This window comes from Emydura macquarii, unplaced genomic scaffold (assembly GCF_026122565.2).
Source record: "Emydura macquarii macquarii isolate MOO-44397 ecotype Brisbane River unplaced genomic scaffold, CSIRO-AGI_Emac_v2 contig_3477, whole genome shotgun sequence".
NCBI classification, from domain to species: Eukaryota; Metazoa; Chordata; order Testudines; family Chelidae; genus Emydura; species Emydura macquarii.
This window is the reverse complement of record NW_027133614.1, coordinates 1,317,612-1,343,776: the sequence shown is the minus strand read 5'-3', so window position 1 is coordinate 1,343,776 and position 26,165 is coordinate 1,317,612. Positions and strand designations below refer to the sequence as shown.

The 26,165-nt window shown below is 46.9% G+C and overlaps 1 protein-coding gene across 1 annotated transcript in view; it reads right to left on the bottom strand.

Annotated features, from left to right (window-relative positions):
• Positions 1 to 23,750, bottom strand: part of CACNA1E (calcium voltage-gated channel subunit alpha1 E) — a 315,011-nt gene extending 291,261 nt beyond the window's left edge. The window contains exon 1 of the mRNA XM_067535176.1: positions 23,715 to 23,750. The gene's annotated coding sequence lies outside the window, so the exon portion shown is untranslated. The remainder of the gene's footprint in view (positions 1 to 23,714) is intronic.
• Between the last annotated feature and the right edge of the window lie 2,415 nt (positions 23,751 to 26,165).

Below are 26,165 nucleotides of genomic sequence, written 5' to 3'. Positions count from 1 at the left end.
TGTAATTCCTGTGCTGAGCACAACTTGGCTGGAACAGTGAACCTGGATCTTTAAGTGGTACTCTCTGTGTTATATGATGTTTACACTCTATTAATCTCTGACAGTAATAAACCCTTTGAATTACCTCCACCTCCCCAGCCACATTGGTGCAGCTCCACCATCTAGTTCTTCGTTAACCTAGAATCATCACAGACCCAGATGAGCGATTAACCCTCAAATTCTCTGGACTGCCTAGATCATCCCAGCTACACTAGTAAAAGTCTGAAGGGAATTTTACAAGTGACACACAGGGTGTGTCTATACTGCAATCACAGGCTGTGACTGCAGCTCAAGAGGATATACCGGAGCTAGCTTTAATCTACCTTGGTGAGGCAGGGCGAGCTGGCAAACAGCGAAGGGTTCCGGCCCTGAGGCAGGGCGAGCCAGCAGTGGTTCTGTTTTGGCAGCAGTAGGGAGGTTGAGGCTCTCCCGGGGTGGCTAGGAGAAAGGGGGGGGGGAAGGCTGATGCAGGCCCACCCGTCTCCACTGCGTCCCAGCCCAGGGCCCTAAGAGCGGCAAAGGCGTAGCCGCTGAGCCGGCGGGGCTCCTGCCGCAACATGCCGGCAGGATTGCCCCAACTCAGCCAACGTCTATGGCTGCCCCTGGGCTACTTCCTCCCCGTATCCCCCTGTACCTGCTTCTCCAGGGTCGCTGGGGTCCGCTGTCTGGGGTAGGCCCGCTAGCCCCTCCTCGCCCAGTGGCGGCAATGTGGGGAGCTCCTCTGCGAGGGGCAGTTCCTCTAGGTCACTGGGTTCCGGGAAGGGTCCGGCCTCAGGCAGCTCGTCGAGGTCTGGTCCCGACTCTGGAAGGTCGGTAGCTGGCAGCTCCTCTAGGTCCCATTCAGCCGCAGAGGGTGTTACCCAGCCAAGGTGCGCCGGGGACTCAGCCCAGTCCTGGGGTTCAGGGGCCTGGGTCCAGCACCACGGTTCAGGGATCTCGGCCCAGTCTCTCTGGCCAGGTTGTATGGTCCAGCTATGCGACGGCCCTACCCAGTCCCTAAGCCCAGTTTGGTCTGGGGTAGGTCGGAGTCTCGGCTCCGGCCTAGGTCTCAGCCAGCGGGGCAGCACGTCTACCTCCAGCAGCGGTCTGCTCCTGACTGAGCTCTGGAGCCTGTCTCTTATACTACCTGTGCCTTGAGAAGCTCCGCCCCTCTTGGGCTGATTGGGCAGCTCTGGCGGCCCTATCACGGCCCGGCTCCTGGGTTGCCGGGCAGACTGGCCTGCCGGCCCCTTCACAGTCCAGCCGTGTGGTTGCTGGCCAGGCTGCTCTGTGGGGCTATGTCTTGCCCAGTCCAGTGGCTGCGGCCTTTCCTCGGGTGCTGAGCCCGGAGGAGGCCACAGCGCCTTTCTACACTTGGGTACCAGCAGTTGTGAAGCTGTGGCAGTGCCCACTTAAGAGCGGGCTGTACAAACCCACCTGGGACCACTGGCTAATTACTCACACAGCTAACCCAACCTGAAGCTCAGGACTACCATGAGCTAAATTAAAGCTAGTTTAGATGTATATCCAGATCATGAATCTTGGCGTCATAGGAGCTAGCTGCGCTCCAGCAAAGAACCTCCATCCCACAATAATGCTGCGGGATGCCCATCCTTACTTCACCTTCACACACAACTTGATCTGGCATCTGGCACTTCCAGAGACAGCTATGCAGTTACTCCTGCCATGCACAGCCAGGCAGGTTTGGGTTAGAAAAGGAAAATATTCCATCTTGTAAAACCAAAGGACTGGTCATCACTTGCACAATCTTTCTTCATCAAGGGCAAAATCATCACAACCACCTAGGGGGCTACCCCATTCAGATTCTTTCAAGCCCCCTGAAAACACTTGCTTTCCTGTGGTCAGTGAACAGGGACTGCAGACATGTGGGGGAGTTCAAATGCGCCTGGACTTATTGTGGGAGTTTGCAAAACAAGTCAAGTCCGTGAACACTTTGCCCTGTGTAATTTAAACCATTAAAAAAAATCCTAATTAAAGGGAAGCTGACCCTATTTTCCAGTTTCTTATACAGCCATCATGACTACAGCATCTGAGTGCCTTCCAGTAACGCTGTGAGTGACGTGACTAACACCTGTCACATGTGATTAATATCTTGTGCCATGCATTAGAGGAATCAGACACCCCGCTCTCCTCAGCAATCTAAGCAGACAGGTGTGGGTGGCCTATCTATAGCATTTATACTGTAGCTATTTTTTCCATTAGAATTTCTCTTCCCCTCTCTGCTCCCCCACACCTATCACAGTCTCTCCTTAGCAGACCCAAAGGGACCTGATTTACAGTTACCCCATTCTCCAGCTCTGGAAGTGGGGGAATTAAGGTGGCTTTGAAAACCACCTTTGCATTTTCTGTATTCTGCGACTGTGGAAAGGCCTACCCAGCCCCACTGTAAGTTAGAGCAATCTTGAGGCTGCTCTAACTTAGACTCTGCATCCCACAGCGCTGAGTAGAGACTCGCCATAGTGTAGTACATTCAGGCCATGCCCTCAACACATCGTGATCTGCCCCCATGCCAGGTCCTCGATGCAGGTCTGGTTTAAAAGTGGCCAGGGGATATTTTCTGGAAGCTATTTACACCCATTTTAAGGCCCCTTTATGCTGCCCTAGTGGAGGTCTTGCCAACTCTTGCAACTTTATTTCAAGTCTCAAAACGTTTAACTTTCTTCTTAAAGCCCCTGCTTCTGGAGTCAGGTGACTATTTTTTAATGAAAGCAGTCTCTCACCTAGTTTCTATCCCTCCTGGTTTGTGGAAAAAAGATTGAAAACATGACTCAAGCACATCCTAAAGGTTCAGAAACCATAAAGCAAAGCAAGAGCTTGATTCTTTTGAAAGGATATGATGATTTTGGTGGGGGAGGAAGGTGTTCACCCATCCCCCATCAACAAGCAAGGAGACTAGCCCAAACTGTCTATTATCTGCCAGCCCTCCAGAAACGCACTCAACACTATTAGAGACAGGTTCATGCAAATAATAGTGCTGGGAATCAGTCCCAGCTTAAGGGAAGTTATTTGTCTTCTCCTCCCAATAATACACACTAATAGTTGCTGGCTGGCCAGGTGATTTAGCGACAGTGGTGCAGTAGCGGAGGAGGAACAGTGAGCATTTCTCGCTTGAGTCACTGTTGTGAAGGGGCAGCCCAAGCGCTCTGCATGGAAGAAGGCTAGGGGCCACTACTGGAAGTGTTACTATTGTCCTTCCTCCCCTCATCTCCCTCCTACTGTTCGTTACATTCATGGTGTCCTGCTGCAATTAGATGGTAACCTCTTCAGGACAGTGACCCTCTCTCTCTATATGCCTGTATGGCACCTCCTAGCAAAATGGGGTCCTGATATAGGAGGCTATGCAATACAAATGCTAGTAAGGCAATGCTCTGAGGAGCTGCTGCTCATCCATTAGGAAGAGAAGGTAGGGGAGGATTGGCTGCATAGGGAAATGAGGCTCTGGCTGGAGAGTCAGAGAACAAGGCCAAAAAAGCCAGTAACTTGTAAGAGTTTGGAGGGGGTGGGGGAGGTGTTCAAGCCACTTTGTTCCAGGAGATTGGCTGACCCAAGCAACTGGTAATAGGATATGGAAGTTTTTAACTGCTAGATAAACTCCTACCAGGTCAGTGGTGACAGAAAAAAGCAGTTCATTACCTGGTGGCCCCCCCCACCTACACACACACACACACACACACACACACACACACACACACACAATTCCAAAACGGTCTTCAATACATCACATTAGCCACCCTCTCTCCACCTCAACACATGGTACCTCCAGCACAAGGTTGAGACCTACAGACAAAGAGTAGGAAATTTGTCCTGTGGCTACTGGCCAGATCATACCTGCCCTGTATAGAGAGAACAATGGTTTCAAGGGCCCTCTGTCTAGAACTGTTAAAAAATATAACCTTCTCTCCTGATCTGGACAACATAGGAGAAGCCATATCCTAGGGGTCATGGGTGGCAAACTACAAAGAAACTAGTTTAATATAAACCAGTGCAAAACCCTGTGCAGATAACCTGAAATAAGTGTATCTTAAGCCAGTAAAGAATCAATTTAAGCTAAATCAACATGAGCTACTTAAACTGAAGAAAAAGTGTGAACACAGGGCTATGCACTGGTTTCACCAAATCACTGTAAAAAACTCATCTTTAGTTAAACCAGCAGAAACCAGTGTATTAGACAAGGCTTTAATCTCCCTATACCTCAGCTTTCCCTGTCCATAAAATGGTGACATTAATACTTCCCAACCTGCTTGAAGCTGTGTTCACTTTGGAAAGTGCTCAGAGATCCTTGAGGAAAGGCACTCTAGAAGAGTCATCTATTACAGGACAAAGAGGAGTTCCATCTGGCCTGGTCTACACAGAATTTGTTGTCCTATATGTTAAGCTCCTAGGGCCAGATTTTCAAGTGTCCAATTCCCAATGGCAGTTCGGCATCCAGCCTGCTTAGGTACTTTCAAAAATTTGACTGTGCATCTGTCTACATCTTTGGGCACCAAAATACCTTTGTAAATGTGGCTCCACGTTCTTTGCCCATCTGAACCCAGGCACCAGCCCCCCCCCTCCTCACTGACAAGGGCTCTGCGCTGCACTAGAAGCCTGGGAATGGCACTGCAAGCACACTCAGCAGTTACAGATGGCTTCACGCAGGGCAGTTGTTTGTGTCCCAGTCTCACTCCTTGGGCGATGTTTTCAACATTATAGATGACAGGATCAGGAGAAGAAAGATGCTACATAAGAGAGGTTTCCAAAATTAAAATAGAGAATGTGGCCTTTGGGGAAGATTCCTAGATAATTAAAGCATTAATTCAGACTTCAGCTTTGCTTAGACAAGGCTAGTGCCAAGAAATTCTGCCTGAAAAGATTTGCAATTCTAAGCAAGGCTACAGACTCAGAACAGCAGCTCCACATGCTGAAGGATAGGCAGAATCCAACATCCCTCTCCACACTGATAGCTATGGCAAAATCCTACCAGAGAGGCAGTGAGGGAAAAGCTCAGATTCAATAAGCCAGGAGAGAGTGGATTTCCTTTCTCCCGCAGGGATGTTAGGATTGCTGTCCATTGATACAGCAGCAAGAAGAGCGGATGGACTGAATGAAAATGGGGAACATATGTTTCTCATGCTCCACAGCCCTGCCTACACTATACTAGCTTCAGAGTACACCGTGTGGGTTTGTGGCCACACCACACAAGTCCAAAACTATGTTGCAGCCATGCAATGCACTGAATGAGTTATGCTGAGTGCAGGAGAAGTAGCATCTCAGATATTTCCAACAGTGGTCTTGTCTACACTAGAGAAATGTGGCCTATTAACCGGTACAGTCTTCCTACCATGTCTTTCATGCCACGTGTCTAACTCACTGCTCAGTGTGTGTTAGGAATACCTCTCTGAGCCTATTCCACAGAAGATAAAAGTCTGTTACAGCTGCTGGCTAGGGATTCAGTTCTTTAGCCCAAGCTCTGGAGAAGCTTTAACTCTGGAAATCCTGGACTCAGATCCTGGAAACAACCAAGGAGAGGGCCCTCAGATGTCCACACACAAAAAGGCTCTCGATGGCATTCAGCCAATCACAGATCCTGGATAGCTAATGGCCATGTGGTCTTGCACTGTGCCAAGTTCCACATAGTGCATCCATCACAGCCAGTCCTAACATGAACATGGCTTGAGAGGATGATCCTTCCAGGTCCCAGTGATGGACCAGACTGGGAAGCTCAGGACTTAATGAGCACACACTGTCAACACTGGGCAGTAGGCTCCCTTAGTTGAGAAGGGGTAATGTTTACCATACAAGAAACTACTGGAGAGCAGGGATTCAGCACAGAGCTAATGTCCAGGGCTGCCCTTGTGATTGAATGCATCTACAATCCAGTGTATTAACTTTAGCAAGTAGGATACCAAAGAAAACAGGTGTCAGTTTTTAGGTTAAATCCCCCTGATGACACTAACATTTTTCTGCATGAGCAAAACATAAAAATGATGAAAACTAAGTCACGACACTTACAAATAAGTCAAGTGAGACATGCACATAACTACATTTCGTCAATTAGCTCTAAGCAATCATTAGAATAAAAATCACTGAATGTCAGTTTCAACCCCTGGGGACTCAGCTCCAGGCCTACAAATAACCACCCTGTATGAATCTGACATTTTTTTGGAAAGAGCCTGCATTCTTCTTAATGTTCCTGAACAGAACAGCCACAATTGCTCCACACTCCTCCCAGGCGGCTTCTAGGACTGACAAAAGAAATACTATGGTACTGTTACCTCTGCAGGGCTAGAGTGCTCATGGCTTGGATGGACATGGTATGAGCACAGAATCAGACACATTACAGATAGGAAAAGCACCAAGCTATAGTAATCAGAGCTGGCCTTTATTGTCCTCAAAGCCACGGTGGAGTCCCCCTGCTATGGAGAAGTGGAAGGGTAAAGGAAAAGCCTAGCTTTCATTTAAAAATAACAGCGATAGGTCTGAATTTCAAAGGTGCTGTGCACCCACCAGGCCAGTGACAGCTCTATCCCCCCTTTCTTTGTGATGGCAGTCCTGGAAACAAACAGATCACTAGGGCTGAAAGCACCTTACTGATTTTTTTTGGCTATCACAAGTTATTCACTTTCCCCTCCAGCAGTGGTATTTAGGAGCCATAGCATATATGGCCACAGGTCTCTCGATATTTGGGAGGACCCATGATCAGTTCTTGACTGGTAGAGGCAATTCAATAGACTGATTCTGAAGGTGGCTCCCCTACTAAGTGACCATTGACCTCTGTCCTGAAGGAGGGCCAATTCAATAATATGATCTAGTGAAGTAAACACAGGCCTGAGAACAAGGGCCCTTGAGTTCAAATCTTGACTCCAACACAGACTCCCTCTGTAGCCTTGGTAAAGTTATTGCATCTTTCTGCCTGAGTTTTCCCATCCATACAATGGGAGTAAGAATAGTTCCTTTCCCCGACAGGGAGCACTGATGAGCTGTTAGTATTAAAGTGCTGTAATCCACTGGAACATGCACAAAACCCTACACTGCCTGTGGGCCTTGTGAACTCATCCATAAAATGGGGAGAATGAAACCAGCCTCCTTTGCAAAACACTTAGCCATCTAAAGATGAGACATGCTATATAAGAGCTAGGTATTATCATCATCACCCAGTTTAATTGGACAATTCTCCCTTGCCATGCTTTTATAATGTTGGCAATTGCACATAGGCTGTTGTAAGATATAAGAACAGAGCTGTGTAAAGGATGGAAATTCTGTTTTGTAGAGGATATCAAAATTTTAACATTTGTCTTCATTCCAATTAGGCACAAAACTCAAAGTTCTAAATTCTCTGCAAAAGAAAAAATTCTGAAAAAAAATAGTTTGTGGTTGCTTGAAACGTTTAGTTTCAACAGACTGAAACATTTCAGTTTCACTTTATTTCATGTTATTACATAAGAAAATATAATTTCTAAACGAAAAGTCATTTCAAAATGGAAAATCAAAATCAAACATTTTGACGTTGTTAGAATTTTTTTCTCCGATTTCTCTCCCAAACGAAATTTCAGCAAAACTGACAATTTCACAAAGCATTTCAACTTCAATAGAACCACTTCCAAGGAAAATAATTCCATCAAAGTTTTTCTGTTTTTTTTTTCCTAATAAGCAAGGGAGGTGCGGCGGGGGAAGTGTTACCTAAAGATTAGAACTGGTTGAACATTCCACAAAAATGAAATTTTGCCGAAATATTCTCTTTCCTCTAAATGCAAACATTTTGCAGAGATGTATTATTTCAATGGAGTTTGGTTCAATCACTGCTCTGCCTGATTCAAGTGATAGGAGATGCATCTGTCAGAGCAAGGACTTGAACCTAGATCTTCCATGTCCCAGGCAAGTGCCCTAACCCCCAAGGATGCATCCCCAAAAGCCCAGCTTTTGAACCAAAAATGGACATTTAGACACAGGTTTGTTGCAAAAATGTTCAAAAGGTGCTGGTTTTTTTCCCATGTGAAACAAATAACATTTCAAAACTTTGAAAGTTGCTGCAAAATAGAATTCTTGCCCTCCACTCAGCAATAAAAATCTCCAGAACACTCCCACTTTTCTGTCAAGCTTGGAGTGCGTCCCAAAGGGTCATTTCATTAACCCCCCTCAGTCCTCAGGCTGGCCTCACGCAGACTGATGGAATCACACAGGGAAGGAGTCAGTTCTGTCTGAGGAAAGAGTGGCAAACAATGACTTTGCAGCCCTACCCAAAATAGGCTACGGCCAGTCCTGATCATTATGCCCTGGGGACACGCCCTCTGGACTGCTGACTAGGGCTCTGAAACAACCTCATTAGACCCTCCAGGGACTCCTTCTCAAGTTATATATATATGCAGAGGCCACTGCACTGGCCTAACTCTACATCTCCTGAGAATAACAGTGGGACTCCCATTGATTTCCTCGGGAGCAGTTAGGCCAACATGCCGTGCTCCTGAAAATCCCACTCTTATGAGAGTTTAGGACCTCATCGAAAGCCTACGATTCCAATTGACTTCAGTGCGTTTTGGATCAAGCTCTCATGAGTGCTGTGTGATTAGGATATCCATGTTGTGCAGACGTAATCAATAAGGCTGCTAGCAACATTACTATTGAATCTATGTACTTTGATTTAAGGAGCCCCCAGTATAACCAGGGGCACAGTCATCCAGTCCATCCCTCAGGGGACAGAGCAGAATCACTTCCTTACCAAACCCTCCTCCCTAGCGCTTTACCCAATTAATTTTTAAGTGGCTCAGACAATGGGGCTTGCACCACTGCCTTTGCAGAGACTATTTCACAGTCTAATAGGTTTCACCATTAAGAAACGTTTCATCCTACATTTGTTTCACTCAACTGCATCCCACTACATGCAGAGGGGTTCAAAGAATTTCCCCCTTCCCACCCCAGGAATTACACTGTTATTACAGAAACACAAATACACATAGAGAGAGCAGCATTTTCAATGTCACCAGCCAGACACCCCAGAAATAATTCTCTGTAGTAACTCAGAACCCACCCCATCTAACACCCCATCACAGGCTTAGGCATATTACTGCTAGTAGTCAAAGTTCAGTTAATTGCCAAATTAGACTGTCCCATCATACCATCCCCTCCATAAACTTAACAAGCTCAGTCTTGAAGCCAGCTAGGTTTCTTGCCCCCACTACTCCCGTTGAAAGGCTATTCCAGAACTTCACTCCTCTGATGGTTAGAAACCTTTGTTTAATTTCAAGTCTAAACTTCCTGATGGGCAGTTTTATATCCATTTGTTCTTGTGCCCACATTGGTGCTGAATTTAAATAACTCCCCTCCCTCCCTGGGATCCCTCTCATGTATTTATAGAGAGCAATCATATCTCCCTTCAGCCTTCTTTTGGTTAGGCTAAACAAGCCAAGCTCTTTGAGTCTCCTCTCATAAGGCAGGATTTCCATTCCTCAGATCATCCTAGTAGCCCTTCTCTATCTAAACAGGACAAACCCAGAACATGCAGGCAGGCAAAGCAAGGTGATATGGAATGGAAGGAGGAGGATTAACACAAGTGGCAGTGAGGCATTTATATAGTGAGAATATTTTAGGTGCTGATGATTTTTAGTACAGACTAAGGCAGGGTGAGGAGAGGAGGATGTTGCCTAGGACTGGATGTCAGCAGTGGAAAAAGATGACAGAAGTGTGTTTGGAGGAGCAGAGCAAGGACACTGGGTGCCCAGCAAGAGGAATGTCACCCAGACACAGCTAGCAGCATGAAAGGAAAGGCACAAAGGCAAAAGTCAGAGGAGACAAAGGGAGCGTGAAGGTGAGTCTAGACAGAGCACAAGGTGGGAGAGAGAGAGAGAGCACTGTGCAGAACTCAAAGATCAGAATGCCAGGCAGAAAGAGACAAGGAGCCAGTGCAGGGACTAGAGGTAGGATGATAGTCAGAGCTCAGAGAGACTAGTTCAGCGCTGGAAATTGCGTGGGCTGAAGAGGGCTGAGCCAGGGAGGTTCCACGGGAACTGGTTACTGAAGCCCAGGCAAGAGGACTTTGGGAAAGGAAAGGGAAAAATCAAAGGTAACCACAAGATCAGGGGCTTTCATGGCAAGGGAGAATTTTGGCCAGGATCTTGCCGTGGTGTAAGTGATGGTGGAAAGAAGGGTTGCAAGTAGCCTAGGAATGATGAATTAAGCATCATGGAAGAGCCCACACAGTGTTGGTGTTTCAAAACTAAACTCTAAAAGCAACTTTTGGAGCAAATGACACATTTGCAAATAGTTGAAGAAAGCAGCAGAACACAGAGCTAGACATTAGCATGCATCACTGGAGCTGTGTTTTGTAAACATTTTTAAGGCTGCTTAGTAAGTCACTAAACATCAAACACAAGCAGCACGCTTCTGATGAGTCTGAGATAAAAAGAGGGGCTAATGGGAGATATAAATGCGAGAAGACGAGTGTGGCAATACGAAAACCATACCAAGACACTTCTTGCCCACTTGCTGGTGTCATGGAAGGGTGGGGTGCTAAACCAGCGGCTTCTGAAGAATCTAAGCTTTTATTTTTAAATGAAGTTTCCCACCCTCTGTCTCTTGTCTACTGAGACAGCGAGTTCTTTGGGACAGGGGTCTGTCTCACTAGGGCTAGAGTGCATCAGTACAACCTGTTCTGAGCAGGGGCAGTGCACTCTGAGCTGCTCATTCCCCGTTTCCCTCTTTGCTGCACAGACCAAGTAATTGGCTGTTGGTTTATATCAGGGAATTGCCTCCTCAACCGCCCCATGCCGTTCAGCTTTGCTAGCTGGTGCCTGCAGTGATGACCACCTAAGGCTCTACCCCTCCTCACCAGCCCCACCCCGACTCCCTGCATAGGAGAGTTGGTAAGGCTCTACAGACGCTGCTCTCTCTCCTCTGTGGGCTGCAATCCAGACCTCTGCTCAGAGAAGTAAGGAAGGTACGTGATGTTCACTTACTTCCCTGCACCGATCCTTTACCTACAATGCTGAACAGCACCTACCATGATGGGCCTCAACTGGAACCTCCAGGCACTACTGTAGAACAAGTAATTACTAATCCGAGCAACCTAGCACAACACTCCCTTATGGAGTCTTCAGGCAGATGGAAATAACAGTGAGGTACAATCTTCCTCCATGTACCTCAGTGATACATTAAACCTGTATCTCTCTGCAGCCTCCCATCACCATAATATTTGTAGCCTGAGCTAAAAGCCCCAGCTCTGCAAACTCAAAAGCTGCAGTGGATTCTTAAACTTCTGTGGCTCAGCCACTAGTGGGGGGACTGAGCCACACCGGGTCCCACAGGTCCCACTGCACTAGGCAGCAGGTGACGCTGGGCAACAAAGGTTACCAACGAAGTCTTTTCCATCTTGGGGCAGAGCAGATAGTTGGATTCACTCAAACACACACACACACACGTGCGCTGGAAGTGCCAGCAGCCCTTATGCCATCTGACAATGGCCTTTAAATAGAATTCTCAGCACATGGTAACAGACACAGCAGTGCAGATTGCTGTCATTAGAAGAGCCAGACTTGTCCCACTGAAGCCCCTTGTTCCCTGGGGCTGGGCAGCCAGGATGCTCCACTGGCATGGGGGAGGAGGAAAGGGAAGGGAAGAGAAGAACACCTCCTGCCTCCCAGCAGTAATTCCTCAAGCCAATTGAGGTGTGGCATTGGCAAGTTCGCCCTGACTATGGTATCCAATCCTGGACTACAACAGTACTTGCTGTCCACTGCTGGGCCCTGGGAGTAGAAGGAGAAGAAGGTGTAAAGTGTGTGTGTGGACAGGGCTGGAATGGTGGGACTCAGGGCTCTGACAAACAGAAAATCTTCCCATTGTGGAAGAGCTGGGTGACTCTTAACCTTCCATGACTTACAAACAACTCTTTCTAATTAAGTCTGGGCTTCAGCTGCAACGCAGGGCTCAGACAGTTGGTGGGAACAGTTTAGTAATTTTATCTGAACATGAATTACAGACCAGTCAGCCCAACTATGATACCTGGAAAGATACTGGAACAAATTATTAAATAATCAGTTTGTAAACTCCTGGAGGACAATAGGGTCAAAGAATAGCCAGCATGGATTTGTCACAAACAAATCTTGCCAAATCAACCTAATTTCCTTCTTTGATAGGGCTACTGGCCTAGTGGATGGGGGGGAAGCAGCAAATGTGATACATCTCGATTTTAGGAAGGCTTTTGACACAGTCCCACATGTCATTCTCATAAGCAATCAGGGAAATGTGGTCCAGATTAAGTTACCATAAGGTGGGTACACAACTGATTGGAAAAATTGCACTCAAAAAGGTTAAAAAAAAAAAAAAAAAAGAAAAGAAAAAACAATGATCAAACTGGGAGAATGTATCTAGTAAGGTCCTGCAGGGGTCAGTCCTGGGTCTGGTTCTATTCAATATTTTCATTAGTGACTTGGACAATGGAGTGGAGATCATGGTTTTAAAATTTGCAGATGACACCAGGCTGGGAGGAGTTGCACGCACCTTGGAGGACAGGATTAGAATTCAACACTATCTTGACAAATTGGAGAACTGGTCTGAAATGAACAAGATGAAATTCAATGCAGACAAGTTCAAAGTACTTCACGAAAGAAGGAAAAAAAATCAAATGCATAACTACAAAATGGGGAATAATTGGCTAGGTGTTAGTTCTGATTAAAAGAATCTGGGGGTTATAGTGGATCACAAATTGAATACGAGTCACCAATGTGATGCAGTTGTAAGAAAGGCTAATATCATTTGGGGATATATTAACAGGAGTGTCATATTTTAAGATGTGGGAGGTAATTGTCCTGCTCTACTAGGCACTAGTGAGACCTCAGCTGGGCCTGGAGTACTGTGTTCAGTTCTGGGCACCACACATTAAGAAAGATGTGGACAAACTGGAAAGAGTCCTGAGGAGAGCAACAAAAATGATAAAAAGATTTAGAAAACCTGACCTATGAGGAAAAGTTAAAAAAAACAAAACTGGCATGTTTAGCCTTAAGAAAAGAAGACGACTGAGAGGGTGAGCTGGATAACAATCTTCAAATATGTTAAGGACTGTTATAAAGAGGACAGTGATCAATTGTTGTCCATGTCCACGGAAGGTAGGACAAGTAATGGGCTTCATCTGCAGCAAGGCAGATTTAGGTAACATATCAGTAAAATCTTGCTGACTAGAAGGATAATTAAGCTCTGGACTAGGCTTCCAAGGGAGGTTGTGGAATCTTCATCACTGGAAATTTTTAAGAAGAGGTTGGACAAACACCTGTCAGGGACCGTCTAGGTTTACTTGGCCCTGCCTCAGCGCAGAGGGCTGGACTTGATGACATCTCGAGATCCCTTCCCACCCTACATTTCTATGATTCTGTGAGGAAGCAGATGGTGGAAAATCCACAGATCTAACGAGCAAAACAAATCACACGGCAAGGAAAATATAGACTATACACAAGTGACGACAAGCAAGTGAATGAACTCTGAGTTATACGCGAAACAGGCAGCCTCAGAATCTGAGAAAGATACATGCACAATGCAGCCAGGTTTAAGAAAGGGTTGGGGGGTGGGATCATGGAAATTAGGGACAATAGCACCTTGGAATTTAAACTAGAAGTCATAGGGGTTGGAGAGTGGATAGGTGAGAGTGTCTGTCCCAGCTGGTGCAGTTACCTTAACATGGCAAATATAAACCCACTCGAAGAGAGGAGAAGCAAGACCTGGGGGAGTACAGGAGTAAAGGGCAGAAAAGTAGATAAGAGCAAAGAGACGAGGGAAGAAGAGGGGTCAGAGGAAATGCAGAGGCAAAGGATCAGATCCTGCCCACAGTTATTTCTGTTGACATCAATTAGATCGTGCAGTGGTAAGTGGGGGCAGGAGCTGATCCTAAACTGTACAAACAGGAAAGAGAGGGAGGAGCTAAAGGATAATTTTTTAAAATGTGGAAAGAGGGAAACTAAGCACAGCAGTGGCAGTGAAGTGGGGGCGGAGGAGCAAATTGGTCTCTTGTAACTCACAGGAGGCACTCTGATACTATGATGATGAGGGCCAGGCAAGTACCAGGAAAGAAAGTCAGAGAAAGTCAAGTGAAGATATTTCTGAACAGAGCCAAATATGGGCATACCTAACGGTGGAACATAATGAAGCTCAAGAGGAGAGAAATGGAGAGCAAACAGCTGGGCAAGAGGAGGAGAAAGAGAGAGAAACCCTGCCATGAGGGAAAGAAGCCAGGTGTCTGGGCTATGGAAGAAGATTTCCTACGTATGACTGAACTGTTGTGTATGGTATGAGCTGAGGTAGGAGAAGCTACAGATGCAGCTCTTCTCACACTAACCTCTACCCGCTTGGGGTAAGAAGGAAATTTCCCCCATGGCCAAATCCCATGCTCTTAATCTCCAACAGAGGGCAACAATCTATAGCCAGCAACCCCCCTCAGACTCCACTAAATGACAGCTTAGGTAGGGGTAACACGTGCAATGGACCACAAGGTTCCATGTCCTGCTTTCCAAAGCAACAGAATCTGTCCAATACAAACAACATTCACATTCAAGCCAACAAACTCCAAAAGATGGAGGCCAGGTTGAGAGTACATTGAGAGTACATGTAAGTAACTTAAGAGTAAAACCCATCACAGAGATGTTGAAATTATCCCTAAAACAAGCATTACCAAAACCACCCCCAGAAATTCAGAGTTAAGGTTACACTTAAGAGAAATCCAAGCATGTTGAAGAAAGAAATGCACACCGCAAGTGTCCAAACAACAGCGGCCCAGTAGCCATGCCATGGAATCACAATATAATTGTCATTAAGGCATTTTTGCATTTGTGGCTTCTGTGCCTGTTTTTTTTTTCCCTTCTTGGAATTTCCTTGGTTTTTTAAAAATTATTAAAAGTTTCAGTCATGAACACTAAAGAAACAACCCAGAGGGAAAGCTGCTATCTGACACTTCTAATGAAGATTTAGAACATTAACTTTCAATCATCTTTTAACTTTTAAGACCAGATTCACCACCAATATCCGAGTAGGGCAAAGCAACCCAAGCATGCTGGTGAATCTGGCACCTACTTTGCAACTGAGTGGTTGATTGAGAGGGCCGCGTTACTGAAACTGGCAAAATGTGAAGGGAGGCCCTCCCTGAGTCCCAGTGTTTCTGTACTGTGAGAGTTCCCTCTGCGCCCCAGCCTCAGTCCCTCATATAGTGCTCCATTGCGCTGTGCAGCAGTGCCATGGCGAGCCTTTCATACATGGATCCCCAGGCTAGCATGCAGCCACGGAACCTGTAAAGAGAGCAACAGTTGGGCCAGACAGTCTACCAATGAGAATTCTTGACATGTGTCCCATCTCCCTCCCACCCCTGAATCACTACAACCAACAGAATCGGTCCAGCAACACAGCTGTAGAGAAAGAGTAAGGATGGTTGAGTTATCTCTGATTTCACAAAGCTTCCATTTATGAACTGTGAATTGCTGATCTGAGCCTGTCTGAAGCCTATTAATCACAGCAATTAGATCCAACAATCATTAATAATAAACTTCACTTAATTACAATGTAATTTCTTCAAATACAGTCTCGGCTCAAGATTTCACGTTCCATATAGTTAAAGTTAATTGAAGGGTCTTCGTTATTCCCTTGTTAAGATCATTCTGGACAAAAAAAAGGCTGGCAAATGTTAAATTTCTTCAGGGATCCATTAATTTTAACTCAAGCTAATTGAAGGATTTACTTATATATGACCAGAAAATTCATTCTGAATTCCAAGGGTAAGTGCTGTAAGTTTGAGGAGAAGATGCTGTAGTTTTCATGCATAACAAAGATTGAATCCCTGATTTATGTGCAAAACAGAACTGATTCTTCACCCTGGGGTGGTGACCAACACCTCCATATTATCACATTGAGGGGCACAGGCATCTCAGTTCACCCACACTCAGACCACTTTCGCCCCACACTGGGCACCAGGCCCAGCTGCTACAAGTTCACAGACAAAGGCATGGACAGACTTTGGAGGGGCACAAGAGAAGGATTGCCCCGCCACTCCCTAAACTGCAGTGGTGTCATGACAACGGAACAGCCCCAGTGGAAGCGCCACACACCTCCCTCCTCTCTGCCTGCACACAGCCCCTAGCTCTCCTCCCCAGCCCCCAGCTACCCCTCTCCCTATACACAGCCTCTAGCTACCCCCACCTCCTGGCCCCCAGCTATCCCCCTTCTTGCACCTTGAATGGTTTTCAAACTTTTTGAGCTGAGCCCCTCCCTTTGGGTTACAATTTTTGGTTGTGCGTGCCCTCCCAGACAGGCTGGGTGGCCTGCTGAGGCGAGTCTCCCTCTCTGGGCCCTGCTATGCAGAACTGGCTCAAGCCCTATTGGGCCCTGCCCTTCCAAACACAGAAGTCAAACTACACCTAGGGACACAGGCAGTGAACATATTTGCTTTAACTGTCACAGCTCATATTTCCTTCTCAACTTCGGGCTACAGGGAGCAGCCTACAGTCTACCGTCTCTTTCTTTTCTGGGAATGGACCATCCCTGAACCCCGAGACATGCAAATTATCCCGGACTGCTTACAGACCACTAGTGACAAGGCCTGCTGCACTGTAACTGAGTATCTGCTTGCTAGGATTTATTTTATTATCCTTCACAAATGAAATCTGAAGCCTTCAACATCAGTCTCTTTCCGTTGCCTCAAACATTTGTCAGTTTCAGTAAGCTGTCTGACAAGGCACCCTGGTAAGGAAACTTGCACTGGCATTAACGGGGACTCTCTTTCCAGGCACACAGGAAGACTTCTCAAAGTGCTGGAGATTTCATCTGGCACTGCCTGGAGGCTACAGTGAGGAAGTTCACACATAATATCCAGCTGGATCCCATCCCTGGATATTAAAAACATGCAGACGGAGTTGAGGACAATGAGTTAAAGCTCTCCTTTTCTCTGCTGTGTAGGAACAACACCGAGAAGAGGGGACACAGGTCAACACAAATATCTTGCTGAACCAAAAGACTTCCTTAGAAATATTAGCCATGACTAAATTAGCTCTCTCTGTGCACTCATCTAACAGGGAAAAGTCTCATTATATGCCCAGTGTTGCCTACATCTCAGCACTTTAAGGAACCCTTTCTGTCTGGTTTCATTCCTATTTATAGGCACCAATTCTCTGTGAATTCTGAGGAGTAAGCCCAACCTCTTCAAAGGAATTCAGACAGACAATCTTGAATTTTCCTGCCACCTTACCAAGTTAAGAAAAAGGGAAACCAGCATATCAGGGTGCAAGCTACCTTAATTCTGACCGAACCTAACTTTTCAGCACTTGGACTTTGCAGCCTTAAGGACTTCCTTTTCCCAGAGTATTTTGTTTGTGTGCTTCAAAGGAAATTTCTAACATTTGTTCTTTTTCTTAAAAAAAGGAAATCCCATGTGCCACTATTTTCTAGACAGCAGTAGAAGGCTGAAGCTCAGGGCCACCGAGTCCTGTTCTGGGCAGAGAGAGGTCTAGCCAGGTCTGAGCATTGGGACTATTTATTGAGATGATATTTTGAAAAATGCAGTATTCAATGTAAACTGCAGGGGTGTTTTCAGGGGCGGAATGCAGTAACCCAGCAAGGACACCAAAGGTAAATGTGCTCGTGACACTTGGGAAAAGTGTCATGTCAGATTTAATGACCACACGTGATCAGGACTTTGGTTCTATATCTCATCTGACATATGGCACCTCTAGCCTCAGTGGCCACAAGCACTCTGTCAGGGCACTGGCTCAAGGTGACTCAGAGGGATAGATGCCACCTACTGAAACACACTCACAGTGCTTCCCTGCAGCATGCTGGTTTTTTCTCAGGGCGACTCCTCCAGCTAAACACTCAGCAGGCTTGACCTCAGCTTAGCTTGCAAGAGTCAATCCCCACCTACACAACATTATGGACCATATCCTGGAAGAGTTTAATGAGTTTGAGAACTTTTAGATAGTCATACCCTTCCCACACAAGCTGGCACCAGGCAACGGTGTTCTTACCTGAATCTGGTCCCAAGAAACAGCCTTCAAACTTGCTTCAGGAAATAGCCCATGGCCACAGCCTGAGACCGTCTCCCAGCAGTCTTTCAACAGGATTCCCAGCCTCAGCATCCTGCTGCATGGACACAAGTCACACTCATGTCCACCTCTGGAGTGATATATGCTTTCACTAAATTAATCACGGGCAGCTTAGCCCAGGAGTCATCTGTCCAGCCAGCCAGCATCTCGGCATAAGGTGGGGGAGGGGCAGGAAGAGAGCCTTAATCTGCATCAGAGTCATCGTGAACCAGAGGGAAGCAGGTGAAGAGAGAAGGGGGCATGATGATCCCAAAGCCAGAGTCTGGCCTCCAACAGCCCCTCCTCCACCCACCCCAAACTTACTGCTCCTGCAAACTGTGCTCATGTTTCAGCCTGACATGGAGCTCAGTGGTTGCTCCCTGGGCAAAAGACCTCACAGCTGCAACTAATGGTATGTTTTGACATCTCTGAAATACTCCAGCACTTCATTTCAGCCGCAGGGAATAAGGAAGGAGGAGGGACCTGACGGTGGGAAGCCAAGCCAGAGATGATGGGGGGGAGGGGTGGCAGTAAGAGCAACAAGCACAACAAAAATAAATGTGCCAGGGATAGAGAGTTTGGCCGAAAGAGAGGAAAGGGCGGGAGGCAGGGGGTTAGAACCCTAACAGCATGTAGGACACTAACTCCACTCTTGCAGATTAAACACGCCACCAATAATCCACACCAATTTGTTCAATGCAGCTCCATCTGCAGTGTCTGATTTTTCACTTGAATGAGATCACGAACCTTGGAAACCAGAGCCACGTGGCTGCTGCACTAATTATCAGACTGAATCCTCTTCCCAGCAGAGAGATCCCTCCAGCGGCGAGAAACAGCACGACCTGGAACAGCCACCAGCCCTGATCCTACACCCAGGCTGGCCTGCCACTAACCAAGCCTCACAGAGGAACGGAGAAGAGGGTGCTTGAAACCTCTCTCAAAGCCGGCACCCCTCCATCTCTGCAAGGATTCAGAGTCTCTCTCAGAGGCACAGTAGGGATGGAGGGGGAGGGAGCTGAGGAAGGTAATTAACAAGCATCTTCCAATTGTTAAAACAGTATCTCTGGTCCGAGGGGGCCAGACACAGGCCCAGCCTAGGCCTTCAGCAGAGCAGCAAACAAAGTGTCCTGGCCACCAACTGAGCAGATGACTGCTGCCATCTGTCACACCAACAGCATGAGGGAGAAGAGCAGGAAAGAGCATTTTGAAGGCTCTGGCTCCAGGCAGCCGTTCACGCTGGGGTTAAGATGTTTCTTATGCACTCAAGGGGTCTGCAATGGGCAGGAAGGGCTGGGGGAAAGTCATCAAATCTGAGACGGAGTCTGATTTTACTCTATATTTTCAACAGGAGTGAATCAGAAGGGACACTGACAAAGTTACCTATGGAGATGCCTCACCCCCGCCCTTCCCAGGACAGTCAGTAGAGCCAGGCCTCCAAACCAGCTCCCTTCCCCCACACACACGCCCAACCACAGCCAGTGGGTCAGGGCGTCCAAGCCCCCTCACTCCCACCTGTTGCCACACACACAAATACACAAACCCAACTTCAGCCAACGGGTCTGGGCTTCCAACCTCCACTACTAGAGGGCCCACACGCTAGCCAACCTTAGCTGGTGGACACCCCCTCAGACCACAGCCAACAGGCCTGAGCTCAATCTTTAAGGCTTAACTTCTGGATCCTCCTGGACATTAAGCAGTGGGTCCCTGTTGGTAACACCCAGGACATGAACAGAAGGTGCCTGGGTTCATGTAGATCACGAGGACAGAAAAGTTAGGGGAGCTTTGGCTCCGGTCACCAGGACCCTGTGCGAGGGGGGAGTAATTGTTTTCTCTTTTCAGCTGTCACTATAGTCATTGTTGCTGTGAGTGAGTGATTCACACCAGTGTATGAAAAGCCTGTGAGTCACTGTACTGGATTCAGTGGGTGGGCTGCATTGACTCAACCATGCCAGGGGGAGGAGAGAGGGGCCGCAAAGTCACAATCAATGGAAGAGTTTTATTCATGCTGAATAAAAATTGACACTTGTCCATAGACTCCCCTGTGCAGGGTTCGATCCACAACTCCTAATGCATGCCTTCCTTCACAGGCAGCAGAGAGGGGGGCTGGCTGACTGGCTGGCAGGGAGCAAGACAGCAGGCAGCAGAAACCCATCTACACTACAAATGATTGCACAATCCAGCTCTTGCCCATAATAGCACCTGGCCAGGACATAATACAGTTTGGTCTCATGTGTGCATAGATAGGAACCAAAGCACATTATAACCACATTGCTGGACCATGCTGCAACCCAGACCTTCACCAAGCTTGGAACCCGATTCCTTAATATGGAGTGTGTTCAGGGCAGAAGAAGAAATCCATCAATGACAGAAGCAAGGTGATCAGAGTGAGTCCCTCACTCTAGAACATAGCAGTACAGGTTATAAAGAGCCATGGGGAATGTACAATAGCCCCCATTGTGGGAATGGAAGGCGGGCAACTGGGAGATGACAGTCACTGGGTTAGCTCCCTCTCTCTGTGGGGAAGAGTGTGCAGAGAACAGAAGGAATCACCCTCCCTGGGACAGCTGCTACTGTCAGCTTCTTCTGGATGTCTCCAGCAAGCAATGTATAGTTTTCCCTCTGGCCAGGAGCTAAGCAAACTGGCCAGGGAACTTTGCATGTCTCCTATGCAGAGCTGCCAGGAAGGCCAACCTGCTTAGCATCTCTGTGGCTAGGAGGCACTATGGAAACTACTGGAGGACCATTCATAGCTGGCCTGAAGCTATAGCAGGTTTGGGCAAGATGACAGGTAGCAGATCTAGGTTGTCCTCACATACAGCAGCTATTCTGCAACAGCCACTCTACAAAAAAGATTTTAGAAGGAGGCAGTAGAAAGGAATGTCTCTAAAAGAAGCTAGAAGTTTGGATTCTGTTAAGGAAAACCATTACTTAACTGGTAGCGGTATTCCCAGGATTCTACAGCAGTAATGCTCCAGATCTTGCCAAAGATCCCAACAGGAGTCAAGGCTGCAATTTCATATCCCATTCAACAGACAGTACCTTTGTCAGCATGATGCCTCTTTAACCCCTTGCCAGAACAACAGATAAGTATCAGTTCAGAGAGTGTCATCAATTTCTACTGCATCAAGAGTGGAGATCTCCTATGTGCACACTGACTAGGCCTATCTTGCTGCAGCTTGTGTGAACTACAGTGAGATCACAGCCCAAGGTGGCATGGTGTATCTTGGAATGTTATGTAGGCCAAGAGACAGGGCTAAGATATTACGAATCACAGTATCCAAGTCCTGCAAGTCAAGAAGAGTCCATTCAGTGTCTTTCAGAAAGGAAAGAATTGGCTTCCCCAGCAGGGAAGGCTGCAGTTGAGCCCCGATCTCAGCGCTTTAAGGCTGGGACAACATTTGCTAGACACTCACTCTATGTAACACTGACGAGCCAAGAGAGCTGCAGAAGCAAGACAAATAACACAGTGCTACAACTCAGGGGCCAATCATTCATCACTCTGCAATCAACATGTCTCGAACAGCCCCAGGCAGAGCTCCACTTGTTAGCTGCAGATGGATCCAGCCTCACTCAGACCAAACAGAAATGCAAACTGGGGAATTAAAAAAAACAACACAGGAGGGCCATTTGTCAAGGGAACAATCTGTATGGTTAGTGCAGTGCCATAGCTCCAAGGACACGGAGGTGGAGCAGGGAGGGAAGTAGCATGGCATGAAGACATGCATTTTATAGGTGGAAAAATCAGGGATGCAAGCTTTCTAAAGGAAAGGAGATAAGGTGCATTACAGAGGCCTCAGGTATGGGGAGAGGGAGAGAATCAAGTCTCCTTTGAACAAGCCCAGCAGGCTAACCAGCTGATAGGCAATGGAAGTGCCCATGGACAGCTATGGCCTGAGAGGGCTTTCCAAAACACCTTTGTAAGGGGAAACAAGCTTTCCAAGGGCCCATATAGGGAGAAGGGAAACCCAGATGGAAGCAGCAGTTGTTGCTCACAAGAATGCCACACACTAGCAGGCAACTGAGCTAAGTCACTGAAGAGTGGCCAAGCTAGAGAAACAAGGAAGCCATGGAATATAGAGCTGCATTGCTAAAGGGTCAAGCTGAGGGGGAGAATAAATAAATCAGTGTGCCAATAGGGCCCGGAGCTGCTTCACTGCTAGAGGAGTCGAGGGGCTGGAGCTGTACCCTACAGAGCGGCCAAGCCAAAGGAGTAAGGCAGGTTGGGGGGCTGCACTAACGGGGCACAAAGCTAGGTCACTAAAGGGCGGTAAAGACAGAAGAGCAAAGGTAGAATGGCACAATCCCACTCTGAGACTAGAGCAGGGGGTGCGGGAGCACCCCCGGCTTGAAGTGGTTTCCATCATTAATAGAGTTTACAGTTTTGTTCAATGACTTTCAGCACCCCCACTACACAAACTGTTCCAACGCCTCTGGACTATAGGCACCCCTGGAACAAATCTAAGCCCTCGGCACATTAAGACAACAGCATCCACCCATCACAGAAGACCCTCGCAGACCCCTGCCATCTAAACAAGGAGGATACCTTTGTATGGCACTTGGCTGAGGCATGGAGAGAAATGAGTGAAAGCCTCATATCTGCAGCCCCAATGAATGGGATCCACAGAACATGTGAATGAAACCTGAGGAGTTCGGTATCAATGAAGCAGGAGCTAGAACACTCTGCCTGTGTGGAAGAAAAAGCTACCAGCATTGTTCTGATGGAAACAGCCTCAAACTACCTTAAAAAACAGAAAACAAAAAACCCCAAGGCAGAATAAATCCAACACCACAGACCTCACCTCTTCCCCCATCACCAGCTTCCTTCAGCTTGCAGTCCCAATGAAAGGCATCTTGCCTTTCTCCTTCCCCTGAGCCTCTGCTCACTCACTCAAAGTTCATCTTAAGGAAGTAAAGGATCCACCTTAAAGTAACTGTATAGCCTCAGAATGCACAAAGGCTACCTTAATAAAAACTTTGTTGAGCCACAGCTTCTCCTGGGCACAGCAAAGCCCCAAAGGTGCAGAGAATTCTCCTGTGAAGAAGTTCCTCTTCAAACTTCAAAACCATCTAAGTGCAGTGTAAATCCTCTGGAGTGGAATGTGGAGATATTGGGGGGAGAGAATACACACAAACAAGTACACACAGAGCAGTGTGCAGAAGATCCATCAGAGGGGAGAGCTGTAAGTGACAACCCGGCACTTTGTTTTACACCAGGCTCTGGTCCCTCTGCTTGTAGTTCCTCAGCATGGTTCATCTTAAAGCAGCAACACAGACCCAGAGCTCAGAACATTGCCATAAGGAAAGATAACACAAAAGCCTTGGAAATTTTTCAGCAGAGACTGAATCTCTTCCTGAGATAAAAGCAAAGAGGCAGCCACAGTCTAGAGAGGATTTTTAAAAGTATATATATTTAAAAAAAGGGGGTAGGAGATATTAAAAAGAAAAGGTGGCTGGAGAGCAGAAAGCCAGCCATTCTACCTCCACTCTCCAACAGGTAGCAGCGCTCTCCGGAGTCTGGCTCCAGTCTAAGGTTTCCTGTGCTAGGTAGGAATGCAAGATGCCAAAAAAAGAAAAAAACAAAACCACAGCATTATCTACTTTTAAAAAGCTACTAAGAAACACCAGTCCTACAAACAGCAACCAAAAGCAAGAGCTTACCTTGAATTAAATGCATGGCTCCTGCACTTAAGCTGGGTGAGGTTATGATACTATTCCAGAGACATTATTTGTAATATGAAGAGAAATGAAGACAGAGGAGGGGGAAAGAGAGAGGGGAGGGGGAAGAGGGAGAGACAGAAGAAGAGGAGGGGGAGAAGGAGAGAATGAAAAAGAGGAAGGAGAAGGAGGAGGAAGGGGGGATAAAAGAATTATTTTTTTTTAAATGGAAAAAAATAGAGACAGTTAAAATCTGTCTCCTGCCCACACAGTGGAAAAGAAATTTCTGACAATCAGAAAGAGAACTCACACATACCAGAGGGGGCAGACGGGGAACAACAAAGGAGAAACGGAGAATCGAGCTAAATCAAAACAAAAAGAAATGTCCAGGCATATCAAACACACGTAAGCAGAGAGGAGGGAAAGAGTGGGGAAAGGCTTGGCCCATTTTGCATGATTAGAATAGTAAACAGCCACGTGCCTGGGAATTCAGGTCGGCACGGTTGTTAAAGAGTTCAGCACCCTGTAACTTACTCCTTGGCTATAGTCAACAAAAACAAACAATTTTAATGATCCTAAAATCACATCGATCTTCTGTCTCTGTAGAGAGGAACCAATACATCTCACATGCTCCAGTCTTGCTCTCCCCCACTTTGGGTGGGATTTGTGACAGACTGCTGAGACATTGATCAGGGCACTGCTGGGAGGAAGTCCTCTAGGATGGGGGAGTGGGGAGGGGCAATTTGTGGGTGAAGGAGGTCACACATGGCTGCACAGGAAAGGCTCTGGCTGCCAAAATGCTCATGTCATTAAATTCACTTTACAGGCTGGTGCTCCTTGCAGTCCAGTCATCTATTGGTTACTAACGTGCCCATGGCCTGGTTTTCAAAAGCACTAGAAATCCACAGCACTGGATACTTCTGTAACTCCAGCCAGCAGCAATCACCTACTAAGTGCCTTGTAACAAATCAGAGAAGCATAACCCCACCATTCAAACAGCCCACACTTCCCACCCCTCACAAACCTACAGCACGTTCTTTGAGGAGAATCGTACTTGATGATTGTCTCCTCCTCAACCAACAGCTGAAGTATGGCTTGGAACAAGAAGGCAGAAGGTGGGAAGAACAAGGGGATCCGGTTTTTGGGCCAACCAATGAGATCAACAGTGGGGATGGAGGACACCAGTGATGGTTTTGCTTTCGCAAGCAAGGAATGACTCTTATTCACATCCCATTTTTCAAAAGCCCAGAGTCCAAGAAAAGGAGACAGGGTGGAATAAAAGACTACAATTTCAGTTCATCCTTAATTAACAATAAAGAGTAATAAGACAAATTAATTAAATGGACTCTTGGGTAAAAGAAACTTGAACTTGGAGAAATATTCAATTTCAGCAAAATCTAGAAAGAAAAAAAGGTTCCAAGAGTCTATGCAAAGCATTCCAGACTGAACTCCATATCATTCCATTAGGCATTCCTCTCCCAGTCCCACTTGGAACAGACAGGCAGGGAGGTGCAGGAGAGCAAAGCTAAGGGTTATTCCTGGTCTTTTCTCCTCTTTGCTAAAACAATCAATCCTGAAATATCTGAATGCTGCCGATACAAACAGCATTCCCCTTCTCCTCCCAGGGGATCAAGCACCAATCCAGCTTAGGGTTCATTTGGGAGAAATATGGAATAATCTATGGTCAAATGAACATGAGACTGAATTCCTCCCTTAGCTTCAGGAAAGGATAGCGTTCCCAGGTCATGGTCTACTGGTGGAACAGTATGAGAATGCTCAGAACTGAGCAACTACAATACATGGCTTCCCCTGCTCTCCCCTGCCACCCATCCAGGTAAATGCAGGTTTAAGGTATATGTTTTTCAAGGGCATAACACCCAAAATTAAGTTTCCATATTAAAAGTTTCCAGATAGAAGCTTAGGCTCGAAGCTGTGACTGCATGTAACTGCAGATCAATGGTCCAAGCTGTGAGGTAGGTCAGCAGCAGCTACAGGTGTTAGCAACAATTTTCTGAATGCTGTCACTCAAAGTGAGGGAAGAGAATGGAGGAGACGACAGAACCTATTAAAGTGACTTTGATGGGTGGACTCAGTCCCACATGCTCTGTTAACTATAACCTTCATTATGTCCGCTTCAACGGTGCCAGGAGACAGCCCGGTTTACCCAGGCAGGGAGGGAAGAAAGTCACCACTATAGCGTCAATTGGTATCCTGTTTGATTTGTGGCAGACACATGAGAAATTTCAGTCCAGTTCCTAGCAAAAAGGGGTTTCACCTCCCAAAAACCACTGCTAGATGCTGCTAACTAAGCCAGAAAGGTCAAGGACTTGATGCACGTGGTGGGTGAACTCCCTTCTCACAGCACAGAGATGCACTGACGGAGCAGCGTGGGGGCAGGTTTGCCCTGCTGCTGCCTGCCTCCAGTCTGTGGGTCCTAAAGAGCTTGGCCACAGA